Below are 21996 nucleotides of genomic sequence, written 5' to 3' on the forward strand. Positions count from 1 at the left end.
TCTTCCACGTTCCTGTCCTTTATTTTGCTCATCTCCCTCTAGCCTGCTTGTGCTTGGGGGTGCGGGTGGGAAGGCCAAAAGGTGGAAGACTGGTGGGCCAATGGGGCAGGGGAGGAGTGACCTGGGCAGGAAGGGCCTAGGGTGATTTGATTAGCATCTCCCTATTTTGCTTTAACTGTTCTTTAAGAAGAGCAGCAACCTTGGGGATATTAGCATTTCAATCTCCCCTGTGTGGTTCTGGTTTCCCAGGCTGAGACCGAACTCCATTTTCCTTATTAGACTCCCCTATTAGATCCTATATACCTAACTACCTATCTTCTGGTTTCTCTGTTCCATTGGTCATATGCCTCTAATTTTACTCCAGAACAAGACTGTTTTGATTACTACAGCTTTCTAGTGTCATTTGGAACCAGGAAGGGTGATGCTTCTAATAAAAGCCGTAAGACAAGAAAAAAAAATACTCTGATAGAAATAAAATTATCCCTGTTTGCAGATGATATGATCCTATATGCAGAAAACCCTTAAATCTGTACACACACAAAAATTATAACTAATGAATGAATTCAGCAAAGTAGCAGTATATAAGATCAACATGTAATCATTAATTGTATTTCTTTATACCAGAAATGATCTACCTAAAAGAGATATAAAAAGCCAATTTAGAATAGCACCAAAAATAAGGTACTTGAGAATACTTTTAACCAAAGAATAAAAATTCTGTACACTGAAAACTGTCCCTATCAGAATTCCAATGGTTGTTTTCACAGAAATGGAAAAAGGAATTCTAAAATTCATATGGAATTTAAAAAAGATCCCCAAAAGTTGTTCTCCTTTTATTGTTCAGATTATACTTGTGTTCCTTTAAAGAGAATTAAGATTTGTCTTTTAGGGCATGAATTTACTTATAGATTAGCTTGGTACTTTTAAGGATGGTTTTTGAGCTTTGGGCAAATCTAGAGTAGCCTTTACTTTAGGGCTAGTTTGGGTGTCCTGTTGGGGCACGACCTCTGTGGGGTCTTTATTGAGTGCACCTATTTTTCCAGAAGTTTTCTCCCCTGTGGTTAGTCCAGACGTGTATGGGCTTGAGTAGTATTTCAGCTTATAGCTCTCAAGTAGTTATTCTTTCTGATATGTGTTATCTACTCAGCTTCAAGCATTCTCATTTTATACAAGTCATAGCTTAAAGTTTGGAAGTTTGGCAGATTTATGAGGCCCCACTCAGAATTTTGAACTTGTTCTCTTATATTCTTCAATGCAAGTTCAAGTCGCCTCTGCCTCCATAGTATTTTATCTGCCTCCTTAGCCTAGAAGCATTCATTTTTCCATTCAACAAATACAGAATATGTTTTTACTGTATAACAATCATACTACTTAGGTGCTTGGAAACATTAATGCAAAAATCACAACCTTGATGTTTTAGAGGTAGAGTATATATATGCATATATATGAGGGAATCAAAAGAAGAAAAACAATTGTTAACTGTATAGTGTGTATTATAAGATGCATAGAAATAAAAAAACAGGTTAAGAGGCATTGGATGAGTGGTTGAGATTTTAAATAGAGACTTAACACAGATCTCTTTAAAAATGTGACTTTCAAACAATGGGTTAGTTGGAGTAAGGGAATTAGCCATTTAATATCTAAGAAAGCTGAGGGAACAAAGAAGTGTTCTTGGAGTTCTGGAAAATGAGCAAAAATTTCACTGTTTATAACTGAGTGAGTTATGTAAAGCTGTGACGATCATCATATAAGGAGACTTCTAGTCTGAATGGTAGGGAGCCATCTTAGGGGTTTTAAAAGATGAATAATACAATTTCATCTTCTAGAAGATCAATAATACAATATCATCTTCTGTAAGAACTCTTACTACTATGTTGTGAAGGAATAATATGGGCACAAACAGGTAATTGGGAAAACAAGTTACAAGGCTCTTGTAATACTCAAGACGACTGGACAGGTAGGTAACCATGAAGATAACAAGAAGTGGACAGATCCTGGGTAAATATATTTAAGATCATAGAACTTATGTTTTAATTTATGGCCCACACTTGTAATCCCAGCAGCTCAGGAGGTCGAGGCAGAAGGATCACAAGTTCAAAACCTCAGCAACAGTGAGGCACTAAGCAACTCAGTGAGACCCTGTCTCTAAATAAAATACAAAATATGGCTGGGGATGTGGATCAGTGGTGAGTGCCCCTCAGTTCAATCCCTCAATCCCCAGTATCCCCCCAAAAAAAAGAAAAATTGTGAGCATGAGAGAAAAAGAAATTTTGGATAACTCCAAGATTTAGGACTAAGAAGTCAAAAGCACAGAGCAGTCCTCCATTAGAGAAGACTGTAGATAAAACAGATTAGAGAGCGGAATACCAGGAGTTGCGTTTTATATTGAAGTATTAGATTCATAAAATCATCCAGATGTTGAGTAGGTAAGCGAATATTTTCTATATTTCAGAGGAGATCTCGTTTAGGGATATGAATCTTGGAATTACTTGCATAGAAATTTAGAGCCATGAGATTCGATGACATCACCAAGGATGAGATTTTTAGATACAAGAAGGAAAAGAGCTGAGTTCTGGAAAATCATATTAAGAGGTTTCACAGATGCAGTAACAAAGAAGACCAAGAAGGGGGATCTAGTGAAGGGGTAAAACCAATAGATTATAATGTTGTGAAAGCCAAATGATGGAAGTGTGGAAGACAAAGGAGGACAGCTCTGCTAACTGTTGTCAGTCAAGTATAGACAATGGGATTAACAAAAAGCCATTGGAGACTTAGTAAGAAGAGTTTGAATGGAGTGGGTGGGAGCCAACACCTGGTCAGAACTACTGATTCAAGAGGAAGTGAGAAAAAGCAGTAGTCTAGTAAATTTCATCAAGTTCTAGGTCTGGGATCATGAAAGAATGGATGGACTAGGCAAAATGACATGGACTGCCCTGTGACATTCTGGATCCACCAGCATGATCACAAATCCCATGATCATAAATTTAAAGGGACAATGTGATTTTTAAGTTTTCCTCCAGCCACATGATCCCCAAATGTAGATAATAACTAGGTAGAAAGATGGATTTGATCCTAAACTATAACTTTCCCATGGGGAATAGGGATGAATTATAGTAATAGATCAATAGATCACAGATTTAAGCTACAAAGGAGCTTTAAGAGTTTGGAGGATTAATGGATTACAGGGCCCAGACAGGGAGCTGTCAAGCCATGGAACAAAGTCAAACCTGAGTCCACACTCATGTGGACTAGTGCTGGTATTTTAGAAATCTGAACTGGAGAGAGGGATGTGGGAGCCTTACCCAGGCAACAGAGAAAATAAACAAATGTTCAGTCAGGCAGTAGCTCAGGGCACCAATTCCTCAGTTGTGTTGACATTATTGAGGTACTTAAACAAGTGGGGGCTGGGAGTACACAAAGATTTCTCCCAAATGCTTCACAAATAAGTTCTAATGTGTTTGGAAAAAAAAAATACTTTGACCTCTGGACTTCACTTTGCCTGCATAGCTTCAGCCTACATATTCTTGAATTGTAGTAGTTGGCTTCTTACCACTCATATTTTTCTTTTTAATAGTCTCTCTTTCCAGGCTGCTTGGAAATATATGGATTTATTTTATTTTTATTGTTATATAATTGCACATATTTATGAGGTGTAGTGTGAACATATGATAAATTCATACAATGCATAACGATCAAATCGGAGTATTAGCATTTTCATTTTCTTTACATTTATCATTTCTTTCTGTTCGGAACATCTGAACTCCTCTCTCCATATTTATAAAATGTGTAATAAATTTTTGTGAACTATAGTATCCTTACTATGCTGTGGAACATTAGAACTCATTCCTCAAAAACCCCTGTATTTTGGTCCCCATTTTCTAATCACCTCCATTTTCCCCTCCCTTTCACTCTTCCTAACATCAAGAAACCACTTTTCTACTCTTCAATGAAACCAACTGTTATAGTTTCCACACACAAGTGAGAATATGTAGTAATGTCTTTCTAAATCTGGCTTATTTTTTATTGTTGTCCATGCATGATATTAGTACATTTTTATGGGGTACATTAGGGTAATTTGACACATTGTACAATGTGTAATAATCAAATCAGGGTAATGGGCACTTCCATCTCTCTCAATGTTAACTATTTTTATGTGTTTGAATTTCCTACTCCTCTAGTCATGACTAATTTTAGGTCACATTAACCAAAAGCTCCCACACCATTGTGTTATAGAAATCCAAAACTAAATTCTTCCTCTGTGTTTTGGTGCCCCTAACTTAACTTCCTTTCCAGTCTCCAGTGACCACTCTTCCACTTCGTTTTTCTGTAAAAACAACATTTTAGTTTCCACAAAAGAATGAGAATGTATGGTATTTGTCTGTTAATTCTCTTTACATAATAACCTCCAGTTCCATCCACATTGCTGCAAATGACAGGATTTTATATTATTGTGGATGAATAACTTCCCATTGAATATATATACCACATTGTATTTATCCATTCACTGATGTGTATCTAGCTTGATTTCATATGTTAGCTGTTGTGACTGGTGCTGAAATAAACATAGGGTGCAAATATCTTTTGATATGATTTCATCTTCTTTGGATATACACCTAGCAGTAAAATTGTTGGATCATATGGTAATTCTATTTTTAGTTTTTTGAAGAAACTCCATATTGGTTGCACTAATTTACATTCCCACCAACAGTATGTTAAGAGTTCCCCTTTCCCTGCAATCTCACGTTGGTTTATTAATAAACCTTGGTTTATTATATTTGGCTTTCTGATGAAAGCCATTCTAACCAGGTGAAATGATCTTTTGTTGTGGCTTTGACTTACATTTTCCTAATTAGTGAGATTAAACATTTTTCATGTATCTGTTGGTCACTTTTGATAAGTGTCTTCATATTTTTAGAACTTTTTATATTGAATTTGTGTGTTCAATTTTTTTAGTTCTTTATATAATCTGGATAAAAATTATTTGTCAGATAAATAGCTTAAAACTATCTTCTAAGTTATCTCTTAATTCTCTTATTTGCTGTGCAGAGGCTTCTTAGAAATAGACAAATGTGATTATTAAAACTGGTGGGGTTTTTTTTGCCTATATCTTTGGGGACCTATCTAAAAACCATTGCCTACCCAAATGTCTTAAAATGTTCTCCCTGTTTTTTTGTTTATAATTTCCCATTTTACATTTAGATCTTTGATCCATGTTGATTTTTCTGTGCTATTTTTCTGTCTAATTTTATTCTTCATATGTATTCCAGTTTTGTCCGCACTATGTATTAGAGAGACTGCACTTTCTCCCCTATATGTTCTTGATGACTTTGTCAAGAATCACTTGTCTGTATTGATATGGAATAATTTCTAGGTTCTCTATTCTGTTTTTGCTTTAATGCCGTGCCATGATAATTTTGTTACTATAAGTTTTAGTGTGTTTTTAAGTCAAATATTTTGATACCTCTGGGTGTTTATTTACTTATTACTTGGGGTCACTTTGACTATTCTGCATGTTTTTGTAGTCTCAGAACTTATGACTTTTCATAGAAATACGAAATGGGTATTTTGACCGGAATTACATTAAACCCATTGATTACTCTGAGTGGTATGATCATTTTCTACAATATTCTAATTCATGAAGATAGGATATCTTCCCATGATTTTGAATGTCCTCTGTGATTTTTCATTAGTATTTCATCCTTTTTTTTTTTTTTTTTTTGTTAGAGCTCATTCACATTCTTGGTTAAATTCCTAAATATATTTAATTTTTGTGATTATTTTGAATGGGATCGCTTCTATGTTTTTTGTTGTTAGTGCATAAAAATGCTGCTTCTTTTTTTTGTATGCATTTTGTATCCTGCAACTTTATTGAATTCCACTATCAGTTTAAACAGCTTTTTGAATGAATATTTAGATTTTTCTGGATATACACTCATGTCATCTGCAAACATGGGTAATTTCTTCCTTTTTAAGAAATTTATTTTAAATTGGTGTATATAACATCAAAATGCATTTCAATTCATAGTACACATATAAAGCACATTGTCTCTGGTTGTACACAAAGTATATCCATACTATTCATGTCTTACTACATGTACTTAGGGTAATGTTGTCCATCTCATTCCACCATCTTTCCTGCCCCCATGACCTCACCTTTACCAAGGTTCCCAATCAAGTTTCCTCCATTTTTCCTTGTCCAGCCCACATTATGGATTAGCATCCACTTATCAGAGAGAACATTCAGCATTGGGTTTTGGGGAATTGGCTTATTTTGCTTAGCATGATATTCTCCAACTCCATCTATTTACTGGCAAATGCCCTAATTTTATTCTCTTTTAATGCTAAGTAATATCCATTGTGTATGTATACCACAGTTTCTTTATCCATTTATCTATTGAAGGGTGTCAAGGTTGCTTCCACAATTTAGCTATTGTGAATTGTGCTGCTATAAACATTGATGTGACCGTGTCATTATAGTACGCTGATTTTAAGTTCTTTGGGTATAAACCGAGGAGTGGGATAGCTGGGTCAAATGGCAGTTCCATTCCAGGTCTTCCAAGGAATCTCCATACTGCTTTCCAGATTAGTTGCACGAATTTGCAGTACCACTAGCAATGTATGAGCATGCCTTTCTTCCCATATCTTCACCAACACTTCTTGTTCATATTCTTAATAGCTGCCAGTGTGTCCTTTTTCACCACTTCTATTTAACATACATTTCTTCCTTTATTATTTGAATGACCTCTATTTCTTTCTCTTGCCTAATTGTTCTTGCTAAGAGTTCTAGTACTATGTTAAATAACAGTGGTGAAAGTGAACATCCTTGTCTTATTGCAGATCTTAGAGGTGCTTTCAACTTTGCCCATTCAGTATGATGTTGGCTATGAGTTTTTCGTATGTCTCATGTTTTCGTCAGGTTTTTTTGCTGCTGTGTCTAGAAGACCTGACAAGAACAATGTTAGAGTGGAAAAGTTTATTTAGGGGCTCTCGGTTTTAGAGGTCTCAGTCTCCCCTTTAATCCCTATCATAGTTAATTCACCGATTGGGCAGAGGCTCTCATTACCCAATCATTTCACCTTTAAACCTTCTTGTCCTGTCTCTCACATGAGTTTTGGGGGGACACCTAGTACTTAAACATAAAATATCCTTTAGTATTTTGAGGTATATTCCTTCTAAACATAATTTACTGAAAACTTTCATCATGAAGGAAAGTTGAATCTTATCAAATGCTTTTTCTGCATCTGTTGAGATGATCATATGATCAATTCATTTTGTTGTTGTATCACATTTATTGATTTGCATACGATGAAGCATTCTTACATCCTTGTGATACATCCCATTTGACCATGGTATATGATCTGTTTGCTATTCTATTAAAATCAGTTTGATGGTATTTTACTGAGAATTTTTGCATGTAGGTAAATCAGGGACATGGATATATGGATTTCTTGTGTTCTTTTTTTGGGGGCGGGTAATCTTTATCTGATTTGGTATCAGTAATGCTGGCCTCAAAGAGTTTGGCAGAGTTCCTTCAATTTTAATTTTATGGAATGGTTTTAGAAGAATTGGAATCAAGTTCTTAATGTTTAGTAGAACTAGTAGTAAGCTATGAAGTCCTGGGTCTTATTTTAGATTATGGACTTTTAATAACTATTTTAATCTCCTTATTCATTATTTGATCTGTTTAGATTTTTAAAATTTTTTTCTTGATTGAATTTTAGTAGGTTGCATGTGTTTAGAAACATGTCCATTTGATCTAGGGTTTTTGTTTTTTTTTCAGTTTTTTTCTTGTATAGTTATTCCTAGTAGCTTGTTATGCTCCTTTGCATTTGTAACACTTTCTTTTTCATCTCTAATTTACTTATTTGGGTTTTCTTTTCTTTTCTTTTTTTTGATAGACCTTTATTTAGGCCAACCAACTCTTTGCTTCATTGATCTTTTGCATTATTTTTAGTTTGTATTTTATTTCTGCTCTGATCTTTATATTCTAATTTGGGGTTTGATTTGTGGTTGCTTTTCTAGGTTTTTCACATACGTTGTTAGGTTGTTTGAGATCTATTTTTCTCTGCTATGTGTTTATTTCTATCAACTACCTCAAGTACTACTTTTGCTGTCTTCAACAGATTTTAAAATGTTCTGTCACTTTCATTTTTTTTCAAGATTTCATTTTATTTATCTTTTAATTTCTTTAATTACCGTTTGGTCATTTAGAAACCTGTTATTCAATTTTCATGTGTGTATATTTTCCACTATTCTTCTTATCGTATATTTGTAGCTTTATTCTGTATTGCCTGAGAAGCCAGATGATGACTTCATTTTTTAAAATTAAGAGTTTATTTGTGGCCTAACACATGATGTTTTCTGGAGAATGTTTCATGTGCTGATGAGAAGAATATATATTCTGTTGCTGTTTGAGCTGTTCTATAAATGTCTTAGGTCCAATTGGTCTATAGTATTGTTTAAATTAGATTTTCTTCATTATGTTCCTGTCTGGATGTAAAATGGACTGTTGATGTCCCCAATTATTGTATTGGAGTCTCTCTCTCTCCCTTTAGAACCAATATTTGTTTATTTGGGTGGTCTAGTGTTGGAAGCATAATTGTATTTATACAATTGACTTTAAAAATTTTGGGTTTTTTTATATATACATGACAGTAGAGTATATTTTGACATACATACAGGGAGTATAACTTATTTTAATTAGGATCCCATTCTTGTGAATGTACATGATGTGGAGTTTCAGTGGTCCTATATATTTCCTATATTCATATATGAATATAGGAAAGTTATGTCCTACTCATTCTACTGTCTGTTCTATTTCCATCCCCTCTTCCTTCCCTTCATTCTCTTCTGTCTAATCCAATGAACTTCTCTCTTGTTGTGTGTGAGTATCTACATATCAGAGGGAATATACAGCCTTTGGTATTTAGGGACTGGTTATTTCACTTAGTATGATAGTCTCCAGTTCCATCCATTTATTGGAAAATGCCATAATTTCATCTTTCTTAATGGCTAATATTCCATTGTGTATGTACCACATTTTCTTCATCCATTCAGCTGTTGAAGGGTACCTAGGTTGGTTCTATAGCTTTGCTATTGTGAATTGAGCTGCACTGATGTGGCTCCGTTAGTGTAGTATGCTGATTTTAAGTTCTTTGGGTATAAACTGAGGAGTGGGATAACAGGATCAAATGGTGGTTCCATTCCAAGTTTTCTGAAGAATCTCCATATTGCTTTCCATAGTGGTTACACCAATTTTCAGTCCCACCAGCAATGTATAAGTGAACCTTTTCCCCCATTTCCTTGACAACATTTATTATTAAGCCAGTGTTCAGTGACCTTGTTTTTCTCCTTTTACAGTTTTGAACTTATTCTACTGTGATCTTACTTCAGCTAATCTTACTCCACCCTTGCTTTCCATTTCTGTGGGGTATATTTTTCCAACCCTTCATTTTTGGTCTGTTTTTAACTTTACCAATGAAATAAGTTTTATGTGGAAACTGTTATAGGAAAAAAATTCATTTAGATGAGATATAGGGTGTCAGTTGCATAGGTGTTTTATCTTTGCTTCTAGGTGAACACAAGAGTGTAGCTTCTTTGATTTCTTTGTCATTGATGTCAGTAGTGCCTGAGTGCCTCAATAGCCTAGACTTCAGTGGTTCATGAAGGTAGTTATATAACTTTGCAGCAGACATAGGTTTCCAAAAGTGTGTCCCCTCAGGACTCAAAGTTGAACACCAATGGCACTGGATGTTGCTGCAAGCCCCAGAACCACTCACAATCACCCCCACAGAACCTATGGAAGATCCCCTTTGCATCCTGCAACCTTGAGTTCACATTTGCTGGTGCCTCAGTCCCCAGCATCACCTGCACTCATCCCATACAACCATGGGAAGGTCCTATCCGATCCTTCAGTTTAGGAACTATAGCTGCTGGTGACATAGGCTTAGGCATCTCTTGAATTCATTCTGAGGGACCCAAGGAGGGCTTACTTCACATACTATAGCTCAGAAATCAGTTTCTGGGAACAAAATCCGTAGTGTCACCTGTGTTTGCCCCATGGGACAAGGAGACAAATTCTGTACCACCAAGACTACAGCTGACACAATGTCCCATGATCCTGTGACCATAACTGCTGGTGCCAAAACTTACCATTGCTTGTGTTTATCCATCGGAACCTGGAGAAGGCATCACCTTGGCTGGAGCTGTGAGAACCAGGTGGTACCTCCTCATGGGCTGTACCATGCTCTATCTGTGAAGGTAATGTCCCTCTAACTAGGTTACAAGTTAATATTTGGGGGACAACACTTTCATTTTCTTAAAAAAATTTCACATTCCTCTTTTCCTTTTTTAAAAATAAACATAGAACTAACTATCTCTGGGGTTTGTGCCCACCTGTACGTAGCTTCCATTCCTAAATTGTGATGTACTCATTTTGCCAGGTGTGTTCTTCAGGTCCTTCCTCTTTCACCATGGCAATTGTGGCCAGTTGGTCTACGTGGGTGTTCTATTCAATGTTTGGGCAAATTCACTGAAATATGCACATCTATATGAAAAACTAACAAGTTAGTACATGGCACCATTTCCCAGGTTTCCTGCCATAACTCCTTTCTCCAGATTTCTCTTCCATGAATCTCCCACTCCTTTCCTTAAATATTGGCATCCATGTTGCTAGTCCACTTGCTACTGCCCAGGAGTCGGTAAATATGACATTGTCTCCCCTTTGCCTGTTGTGTCACCTGGTGTACTGCCTTTAATTCTGCTAATTGGCTATGCCTTGCTTTCCTACTGTTTCTAGAGTCATATTAGTAACAGGATAATAGACCACTTTCCAATGTTGCACCTGACCTACATATTAAGCAGTCCCTTCAGTGAACCAGGATTGCTTTTCTGTTCAGTAGTTAAGGTAGAATATCCACGATTCCAGCTTATTTTAGACATTACTTTTGTGAGTAACGAGGAATATTGTCTGATCATCAGTTTTCACAGATGAAACTTTTTCGTGTAATTGAGAAACACCATGCTTGTTGTTTTTAGCTCTATTTTGAATATACCATTTCCATTTAGTAATGCTAGATTCTTGAGCATGTCCAATCTTATGGGAGGTTGCAGTGCTTATTACCATGTCATAATAGGAATATTTGATTTCAAAATAATCTCATGATTAACGGTCAATTTTTCTGTTTTTACCAAGACCCAATAAGCAGCCAGTAGTCCCTGTTCAAAGGAAGTATACCCTGAACTGGGTAACTTTTGAGACCAGAATCCTGAAGGCATGTACGTCCCTCCTTGTTTCTGCCACAAACTCCAGTTAGCATAATTATCTTGGTGGATACTTGTATTTCAACTGGCCCATCCTTCATAGGACACAAGTTTAGGGCTGTTCGGAGGGCAGCCTTAGTCTCCTCAAAACTTTTCTTTTTCTCCCCATTCAACTTCAAATTTTTTTCCTAGTCAACCAATATAATGGTTGACTAGGAAAAAAAAAATGAGGAATATGAGCTCTCCAATATTCAAAGAGACTTATAAATTTTTGTGCATCATTTATACTTTGACAGAGTGCAAAAATCTATAATTTTTTGTCTAGCTTGAGGTAAAAACCTCTCTGTCCTTGATTCCAAAAAATCCCTAAAAATTTCACAATACAAAGGGTCCTTATATTGTGGCAGAATTTATTTCTGATCCTGTTTCTTTCATATGAGAAATTAATTTTTGTAGAATTTCTTCTACTGTTTCTTGGTCTTTTCCTTGTATCAAAATATCTATGTAGTGTGTGGGTTGTACTTCTGGAAAGGACCTCAATCTAAATGCTCTACCACTACCTAGTGACAAATAGTAGGACTGTGTTAATAGCCTTGTAGTACACTTTTATAAGATTGCTATCTCCCTTGCCATGTAAAAACAAATTAGTCCCACTGGGAAGGGTCAATAGGAATAGTAAACACAGATTTAGCCAAATCTGTGACTGCATACCAGTGCCCTGGGAATGATGCTCTGTCAAGGTAATAGTATCTGAGATAGCAGCACATAGTTAGTTGTCTGTAGTCTACAGTCATTACCTGTCCCATCTGACTTTTTTAAACGGGTCAGATTGGATTATTCCATTTAGCAGTAGTGGGTATTAATACCCTGGCATCTATGTATTTTTTTTTTTAACAGTAGCAGTTATTTCTGCTTGTCCTCCAAAAGTATGTTATTGTTTTAAAGTTATCACCTTACTTAGAGTAGGTAACATGATGGGAGGCATATGGACTTTTATGACCAAGACTACTTTGACATTCGCTTTCCTAACAGCAAATTGATATTTTCCTTTCAGCAGATATAAACTCATTCCTTTTAAGATATAAATGCCAATTGTATGTTCTGGTATAGGCATAATTACTGATATTTCTTAGGAAGGTCCCCAATTTTCATCAGTAATTTTATTTGTCTAGCTTGAATTTCCATCATTCCTAGATCAGTAATAGTTATAGGTATTGTATTTTTAAAATTTGGGGAATTGCCATTAATTAAGGAAGCCTCCACCCCAGTATAAGTTGGGACTTTTGCTACTACAGAGAAACTATTTTTCCAATAACATTTTCCTACATGAGGCTGATAATCTCTTCATCTTCTTTAACATGCCCTGGGGCTTGGTCATTTTCCTAGTCTCCTCTCAGATGTGCTAAGCTGGTATACAAGAAACTCTAGAGAAGCTGATGATTTCCCCTTGGCCTCCCAATTCCTACTTCTTGCTAGTTTCTTTTCCTTATACATCTGAAAAAGTTCTCACGTGGACAGCCCATCAATTGAATTTCTGTTTATCCCTGCTTTTAGCAATGCAGTAAGCAGCTTTTTCTGGGATAAATGGTCATTATTATTACTTTTTCCATTATTCCTGTTTTGCTTTTTATTTTGGGGTTCCGCCCATTCTCTCAAATCTCACAACTCAGAGATTTATCCAGCACTTCTCTTTTTTAAAAATGTTTTTATTCTAATTTGTTATATAGGATGGCAGAATGTATTACAATTCATATTACACATATAGAGCATAATTTTTCATATCTCTGGTTGTATAAAAAGTATATTCACACCATTTGTGTCTTCATATATGTACTTAGGGTAATGATGTCCATATTATTCCACCATCTTTTTTACCTCCTTGTCCCCTCCCTCCCCTTTGCCCTATATAGAATTCATCTAATCCTCCCATGCTCCCCCTCCCAACCCCACTATGAATCAGCCTCCTTATATCAGAGAAAACATTTGGTGTTTGGTTTTTTTGGAATTGGCCAACCTAGCATTATATTCTCCAGTTCCATCCATTTACCTGCAAATGCCATGATTTTATTCTCTTTCTTGATGAGTGATATTTCATTGTGTATATATACCAAATTTTCTTTAGCCATTCATCTACTGAAGGTCATCTGGGTTGGTTCCATAGTTGCTATTGTGAATTGTGCTGTAATAAATATTGATGGGGCTGTGTCCCTGTAGTATATATGCTGTTTTTAAGTCTTTTGGGTATAGACCAAGGAGAGGGACAGCTGGGTCAAATGGTGGTTCCATTCCCAGTTTTCCAAGGACTCTCCATACTGCTTTCCATATAGGCAGAATTAATATTGTTGACATGACCATACTATCAATAGCATTATACAGATTTAATGCATTCCTATAAAAATCCCAATGGCATTCCTCATAGAAATAGAAAAGGCAATGATGAAATTCATCTGGAAAAATAAGAGAACCAGAATAGCTAAAGCAATCCTTAGCAGGAAGAGTGAAGCAGGTGGCATCACTATACCAGACCTTAAACTATACTAAAGAGCAATAGTAACAAAAACAGCATGGTATTGGCACCAAAACAGACTGGTAGACCAATGATACGGAATAGAGGACACAGAGACTAACCCACATAATTACAGTTATCTTATATTAGACAAAGGTGCCAAAAACATTCATTGGAGAAAAGATTGCCTCTTTAATGATCCTGGGAAAACTGGAAATCCATATGCAACAAAATGAAATTAAACTTCTATTTCTCACCATACACAAGACTCAACTCAAAATGGATCAAGGACCTAGGAATTAAACCAGAGACCCTACACCTAATAGAAGCAAAAGTAGGCTCAGATCTCCATTGTGTTGGGTTAGGCCCCTACTTCCTTAATAAGACTCCTATAGCACAAGAATCAAAATAAAGAATTAATAAATGGGATGAATTCAAACTAAAAAGCTTCTTGGCAAAAGAAACAATCAGGTGAATAGACAGCCTACAGCTTGGGAGCAAACTTTTACCACTTGCACATCAGATAGAGCACTAATCTCTAGGGAATATAAAAAACTCAAAGCTAAACACCAAAAAAAAAAAAAAAAAATTTAATCAATAAATAGGCCAAGGACCTGAACAGACACTTCTCAGAAGGTGATGTACAATCAATCAACAAATATATGAAAAAATGTTCAATATCACTAGCAATTGGAGAAATGCAAATCAAAACTACTCCAAGATTCATCTCACTCCAGTCAGAAGGGCAGCTATTAAGAACACAAACAACAATAAGTGTGGGCGAGGATGTGGGGGAAACGCATGGTACTTCTCTTAATGGATGTCCAGTCTCTCCCAACAATAAAGTTAAAATTAAGTGTTCATATGTAAGGGTGGGGGAGGATTGTTTTCACTATCAAATTTTGTCACAGAGGTCCCACTGGTCCTAAATAGTAAGAGTTGGCTTCCTGAAACATTCTAGTAGTTTTCATAGCTTCTTTTAGTTTTTGCATTCATTCCATCTTTAAGTGAGAACCAAGGACTGTCAGCACGGACCATCTGAAGTCTGTGGGGTACTGTTGAGTACATCTCTCAGCTGCCAGAGCCAGCAGGGCGGTGGAAACAGTTTTCTCCCAAACTATGCTCTCAAAAAAGCAGCCTGTACAAAAGGATTAGTAGTAATACTCATAAATCTTATATAATTGTCCTTACCAAGTTCAACACTCCCAGCTCCTTTATCACTAATTCACAAGTGATCAGGGGCTCCCCTGGCTTCTGCCAAACCTATTTAATATATCAGTAATTTCTCGCTAAATAAGATCTTCAATTAGTACTTTGAACACCTTGTTCGCACATCTTTCTTCTTTCTTCCTCCTCATGTTGCCCGTCTACCTCATCAGCCTGTTTTCTCTCATGATCTTTCCAAGCCTCTTCCTCTAAGTCTATCTCATCCCCATCCGTATCATCCCAGATGCCTCCATCCCATTTATCAGGGTCCCAATCTGGGGTGGCCCATGCAGTAGTAGCATGGACTTTCTTCTTCTTAATCTTTCCCCTTACCTTTTTACACTTGTATTGCCCACAGGGAGCTGCTGTTTTTTCAGACACTGCCTGACAATTTCTAACCCACCACTCATAACGAAAGTTTGACATTGTGACAGACTGTTTACTTTGTGATACTGCTAATTCTTTTTCCAACCTAACCATTTTATTAATCAAAACATCCTGGTGTTCACACACGTTTTCAATAAGCCATCAAAATAATCTATCCTCTCCTCCACAACCCAATCATTTCTTTTTCTACTGGCGTTTTCTGTAGACAAGAAATAACCTGAGAAGGAAAGTAAAAATTTTACCGTAAAGGAACAACAACAACAACAACAACAACAAAATTGGCTACCTCAGGGATTCAGTAAAGACTCAGCCAGGCCTCATGAGAAGTAGGATGCAAAGACCCTGAAACTGAAGTTTCTTATTTATCTCCTAGGCCATGTGACCACTACTGATCAAGTCTCTCCTTCTTCCTATTATCTTCCCTTTAATGCACTTCTTCCCCCAACCCTGCCAAATGAATCCATATGGCCTCCAGTCCCAGCCTGTTTTCCCTTACAAATCCAAAATAGACCTCATCAGTAACCAAAGGTCTCTGTGTCTCTATGTAACATTTTCAAGAGTGATTCTATCTCAGTAGTGGCCAATTTACAAATCGAAATAGATAAATATCTACCAAAGGCTAATCAATCAGCGGCAGTCAGATAGGTGTGGTTATGTAACCACAGCTGCTATAAACAGTGATCCTTTCGAGAACAAGGAAATGTAGATGGAAAAACATGTCTATTATAAGAAAAAACACAGGATCTCTCTCCTTTTTTTTTTTTTTTTAACACTTTCTATTGGTGCCAATTTCATAAGTTTTTGATTAAATAATTATAAAGTATTTAGGGAGCAGTATAATTCTACCTTTGGTCACCTTTTTTCTCAGGTCACTTAAGGATGAGTTTTTTTCAAATTAGTTTTTTTAGAACGTTAGTTTAATATACAGATAAGCTACATTTGCAGCATCAAACGGCAGAGTTGAAATGAAACTGAGTTCTACCAAAAAGCTCATGTAAGAGGGGGGGAAAAATGTGCCCAAGTGAACATCTTAATTAACTCACGTGCAACTTTAATTAAAAACATAATGTGTCAGGAAAATGAGTAATGCTTTAGGGCAATAAAATAGCTGTGTTTTGTGCTTAATCTTCTGCTTCATCTCTTTCATGGCACGAGTATACTATTGTTAAGAAAAGACATTTTTTCTTCCTCTAGTTCACAAAGAGAACCTCTACTGACAGAATAAGTTGTAGAAAATACAAAACAATGTTGTAGGAAATACTATGTGAGATCTTTCTTACTTTTTTCTTAACTGGGAGCTCTTGATTTCCTTTGACTTTGGTTATTTCCTTTGTCTAAATACACCCTTCTCAGGAAATCTGATAACTGTGTAAAATCAAACTTAGGCTGGTCAAAACTTATCTCCTCTGTGGTTCAGATTATAAGAAAGGCCAACAATCAGTTCCTTCTACTTAGATGGGAAGTGTCGAGCATTTGACTCCCTGTGGGGTAGAGAAATAAACCTGACTTGAGGTCCCATGATTTGGGGGTTGTATCTCACCTCTTAATGCAAACACAATGTTAAAGCTTTGTAGACTTCAGTTTTCTTCTCTCTCAATCACGGACAATCACATATGTATCCCATGATGGAAAGAGGATCAAATGGATCGTGAATATGGAAACAGTCATGTCTCTTTCTTCAGGGTACATTCTGGGCAATAGAATTTTTTGTTGTTGTTTTTATTTATAACCCACCATTTCCATCTAATGGGGATTAATCTTAGTATGATACAATGCGAACCTAGGAGAAGTAGCCTGGCAGCAAGTAATTAAAAATCAGAGAGGAAATACTGATGGGAGCCAGCAAAGAATATCACATTTGAGCCAACAAGTAAGTCCAATGGGCATTTAAAAATGATTTATTTCTGGATATTCAATGTAAATCCCCTTTTTCATCTGCTGGATAAAATCTCCAGAAAATCCCACATGGCTTTCTTGATTTGTGATCTCTATGGAGATTGCAAAGAGCTACAAATTCCTGTCTCAAGGAGTCAGGTCTTGGAGATGGCCAACTTCTAGGTTTCACTGGATTGTCACAATAGTCTTGCTGTTTTATCAGAAAAGATTCATAGTCAGACTCCTCTGCTAATCTCAGTGACTGTTCCAGTTGTCATCCAGGGCCAAAGAAGAGATTGTATCTTCAAGATTTATAATTACTTTTGGTTTCTGGAGAGCCCAGTAAGCCTCTTCCATCACCTCCAGAAGCTAAACTATGGGAAGGTACAACAATCAGCATTAATGATCATAGAACTTATCCCCAGGACTTATCCAAAGTTTAGCAATTAATCTGGAATGACAAATCTGTGTCCTAGCTGTCCTCCTTCAGAGATGTCTAAGGTTTGCTTAGCTTAAACTACAATGGACACCAATACAGATGAAGTGAACAATATCAAAACCAAAGCAAGAGTGCTGAGGTAAACAACAACAACAAAAAAATACCACAAGTGTGTTCCACACATCATGAGGACCAAGCGATCTGGGCCAGTAGTGTCAGGTACTTGAAGTAGCAGTATGGACCCTGGAAGGTGGAAGTAAGGAAAACTAGTGAAAAGCATCTGGGTCAGAGGCAGAGGTCAGTGGGGGGCTGGCCGTGAGCAATTACTTGGCTTCCCAGAACTCAGTTGTATATGCCTTCATGAACCAAGAGTGGCATAGCCAATGGGTGGGTTGGGCTTGCATCAAGGGCCAGCTTCAGATAGTGATTCCCTATAGCCTTGTTGCTCCATGGTTAGGTGAGGAAGAACGTAGACCCATTGGATCAGAGTTCCCACCATCTGGAGTGACATTTTCTGCTCCTTACCCTCTTCTGCCTTTCCATAGAGATGTGAGTTAGCACCTCTGGCATATTTAGGGGAAAAGCTCCTCCTTATTCCTTTCTCTAAGTTATCCATAAAACACTTGTTCACATTACTTCCCCAAACAATCTTAAGTGTCCTAAACTTGACCTACACATACCAAATCCTAATACCGTTTCCATGTTTTCCTGAGAAGGAGAGCAATTTTGATCTTAAATGAGATTTGCGGGCAACTTACCCACTGGAGATTCCATTATAATTGTATTTTTACCTAGATATATGTGACAAATAAGGATAGACACACGCCTTGGTGATTCATTTGCATGAATTTGTCATATATAAATTGTTACAAATGAGGAAGAAAAGTTTAGGCTTTCCTGGGTTGCAGGCTGTAATTCATAGTGCAGTTCCTGCTATTGAAATAAATCAATCCTAGATTTGCCCTGCTCAGGTTGCTTTCCCTGAGACCAAATGGAGTTTCCAGCTAATTCTGAAAAACTGTTAATTTGGTGCCATCTCACTCTTTTCTAGGCTAAACATACAGGCGATGACAAGAGTTATCAGATGTACTTCCTAAAGTGTGCTTTTTCTGAAAGTGGCCACCTCACAGTCTTGGGATTTATATCTGGTTCTCAGTCTAAGCTCCTATTTTTAGGTCCTCTAACCAGAATAAGAGGTTTTCATTGAATGCTAAAAGCCACCAGTCAAGTCAAAGAAAAAGCATATTTCAAAGTTTTCTTTATAGGAAGATCAACAGTGCTTTTCTGCTAACATGATCACTAGTCTAGCACAAGTTCATGCAGCACGTGATTCAGTACATGGGGATCTTTTCTGACAGTTTGAGTCCTTAAGATTGTGCTTGGTTGCCTGGAGCCCCAAGTGACTTCTGACCTCTTTGTGTGTGTGTCTGTGAGGTGGACTTTTAATTTAAAACATAGAAGTTAACATTTACTAAAACAGCCCTTAAATCATTTTGATCCAATGTAATCAGATGTACAAAGCAATTAAATATTGTACAAAAACAACATTGCAGAACACCATAAGCCAAGTAGAGGCTTTGGCACTTTGGCATTAGTATTAAGAATACTACTTTGCCAGGCGTGGTGGCGCTTGCCTGTAATCTCAGCCACTCAGGAGGCTAAGGCAGGAGGATCACAAGTTCAAAGCCAGCCTCAGAAATGGTGAGGTGCTAAGCAACTCAGTGAGACCCTGTCCCTAAATAAAATACAAAACAGGGCTGGGGATGTGGCTCAGTGGTCAAGTGCCCCTGAGTTCAATCCCCAGTAACCCCCCCCCCCCCCCGAAAAAAAAGAAAAAAGAAAAAAAGAAACTATGAATGAAGGAGTAGCATTCTATAAAATCCTCATTTCTAGAAATCCTCTAGTTTCTCTCCCTGTGCCTCCTTTCTATAATGCAAATGCCAATAGGGACCCTGTAACTAGTAAAATTAATCAATTTAAAACCCACACTCTATTTCCAAAATTTATTCTTTGTTATGATTCCATAAATACTTCTGGAAAGAAATCATGATTCTTCCCATTGTTTGTGGGAAGAATGATGACACTCATTCCATTGCATGATAAACAGAGCCTTGGAAAACTTTACAGGTAAATGAGACAGGTGATCACGTAGGAGCCTATCTCATCAATACTCAGTCACTTGCATAGATTTCCATTGGGGGATCTTTAATCACTGAGAGGGATATATCCTAGTTAGGATGCAAACAGCCTCTAGTTCTCAATTTTTACCCCACATTGTAACTAATTGTAACACTGATTGTTACTAATTGTAACATTGTAACACACTGTAACTTAATATTTCCTGAGCTCAGCTTTTGGTGGAAAAACAAGGAAAGTTTGGAAGGCTTAGCTGAGGCAGGGTTAGAGAGTACCATCAGAAGTGGTTGGAGTGGTGATGCTGGGGATGATAGGACTTCACATTCAACAGTTTTGACTATCACCATCTCATAATCAATGATTTCTTGAGAAACTGCTAATTTGGAGAAAGCTCAGAGTTTTCTTAGCAACTGATCAGGGCTCCCTCCAACAACCAAGGCCCAGGGTGTTTCCTAAGAAGAACTACAGCTTTATCTAGTCTTCTAAGGCAGACAAAGCAGCATCATTTATAAAGGATCTGGTTATTTTCTCTTCTTTCTAAAGAGGATGTTGGTGAGTGTGTAACTGTCCTTCCTTTGAAGTCATGAAAATACATGAATTGTCCCGAGTGCCTGGAGCAGTCTTTTGGAGGAGGAAAGCACGAAGAGTAATATTCGTTACAGAAATTCAGATTATTTAGGATGCCTTGGGTGTGGATTCTTGTCGCTTCTGTCCTGGCTCTGCCATGGCATTGGGAATAAAATCATTTCCCATCACACAGGGGAGTTTCTACTTTCAGTGGATATAAAGTAATTTTTATTAGATTATTATCATTTTAATGGGTACTAATCAGCTGGTAAACATACGGGCAAAGCTTATATCAACACCTGTTCTCGCTGGTATGGAGATCTCTTTGCAGCGCTCCACAGACATAGGCTTAGTTCATTAAATACTAAATACTGTATTAATAATTGACTTCCTTGAAAACAAATTGGCCCCAGTGCTCTGTGTTCTGTTTTAATTTTCCTTGTAGAGTCACCAAAATCATAGAAAGCTTCTTGTACAGGGTATTTTAACCAAGTAATCACGGTTATTACTGAAAACAACAATTTTGACGCATTTTTGCTAGTTTCCAGGGACCCATGAAAAATTCCCTTTTTTTCCTTTTTGCAAGACTATTCATTTCATTTAGTTTTTAAAGGCTATATCTATGCTGTCTCAACTACAACATCTCTCTCTGCAGCCCAAACAGAGCCTGCATTTTTTTTTTGTAAATATAAAAAAATCAAAACATTATCCATTTAGCATAATTTATGGGACAATTGTCTGCAATTGGATTCAACATTTTTTTAATGTAATTTTCAATTCTTAATTTATATTTAAACTGTAAGAATAAGGATAAAATGAAGAAATCAAAATACAAACATGAAGTCAAATAAGGCCAGTAAAATAAGGCAAACTTTTAAAAACAAGTCACTCTCAATATGACCCACTTGGATTCCTATTGGGAAGCTTAATATAATATGCTAACGATGATGATTTTTATCTAGTGACTACCATGTAATCAACTTTATGCTAGGCACACTGTTGAAACAACAAGAAGCCTATTAGGTAGTTGCTATTACCTCGATTTTTAAGATGAGTACTCTTGAGTTTCAGTGGACTTCAATTTTCTAAATGCCAAAATCAGGACTTAATTTATGGGTTGATCTCAGTTTCTTCTGTGTCATGTTGTTTCCTCTCTCTGACAAGAGTTACATTTACTGAGCATCTACAGTATGTGCCAGGCACACATAGTGTTTATAATCTCTATAGCAATTCTAGGATAGCTACTTTAACCTGCATTTTACAGGAAAAAGAAATTTAGATGTAGAGAGAGATCCATATTTTTTTTTGTCTAGATATGCATAATTAGGAAGAGTCAAACCATGTTTTCCAAGCTGGGTTCACCTGACACCAAAATTTGAGTTTCTCTCCTTTGCCATTATGGCCATATTGGGGATCAATAGTAGATCAGCAAGGAAGAAGCAAGCATCTCTCAAGATTGACATTGCATAGACTTCATTACTAGTAATAAATTAAGGCACTAAGAATTAACTTTTTAATTTCATGCTTTTAACAAATTAAATAGAAAAGCTTTGTAAGTTATATGGATAGGTCAAAATGTACCCAATATCTTAAGGATGCCTAAAATGCTCAAATATTT

The sequence above is a fragment of the Marmota marmota genome, unplaced genomic scaffold (assembly GCF_001458135.2).
Source record: "Marmota marmota marmota unplaced genomic scaffold, marMar, whole genome shotgun sequence".
NCBI lineage: Eukaryota > Metazoa > Chordata > Mammalia > Rodentia > Sciuridae > Marmota > Marmota marmota.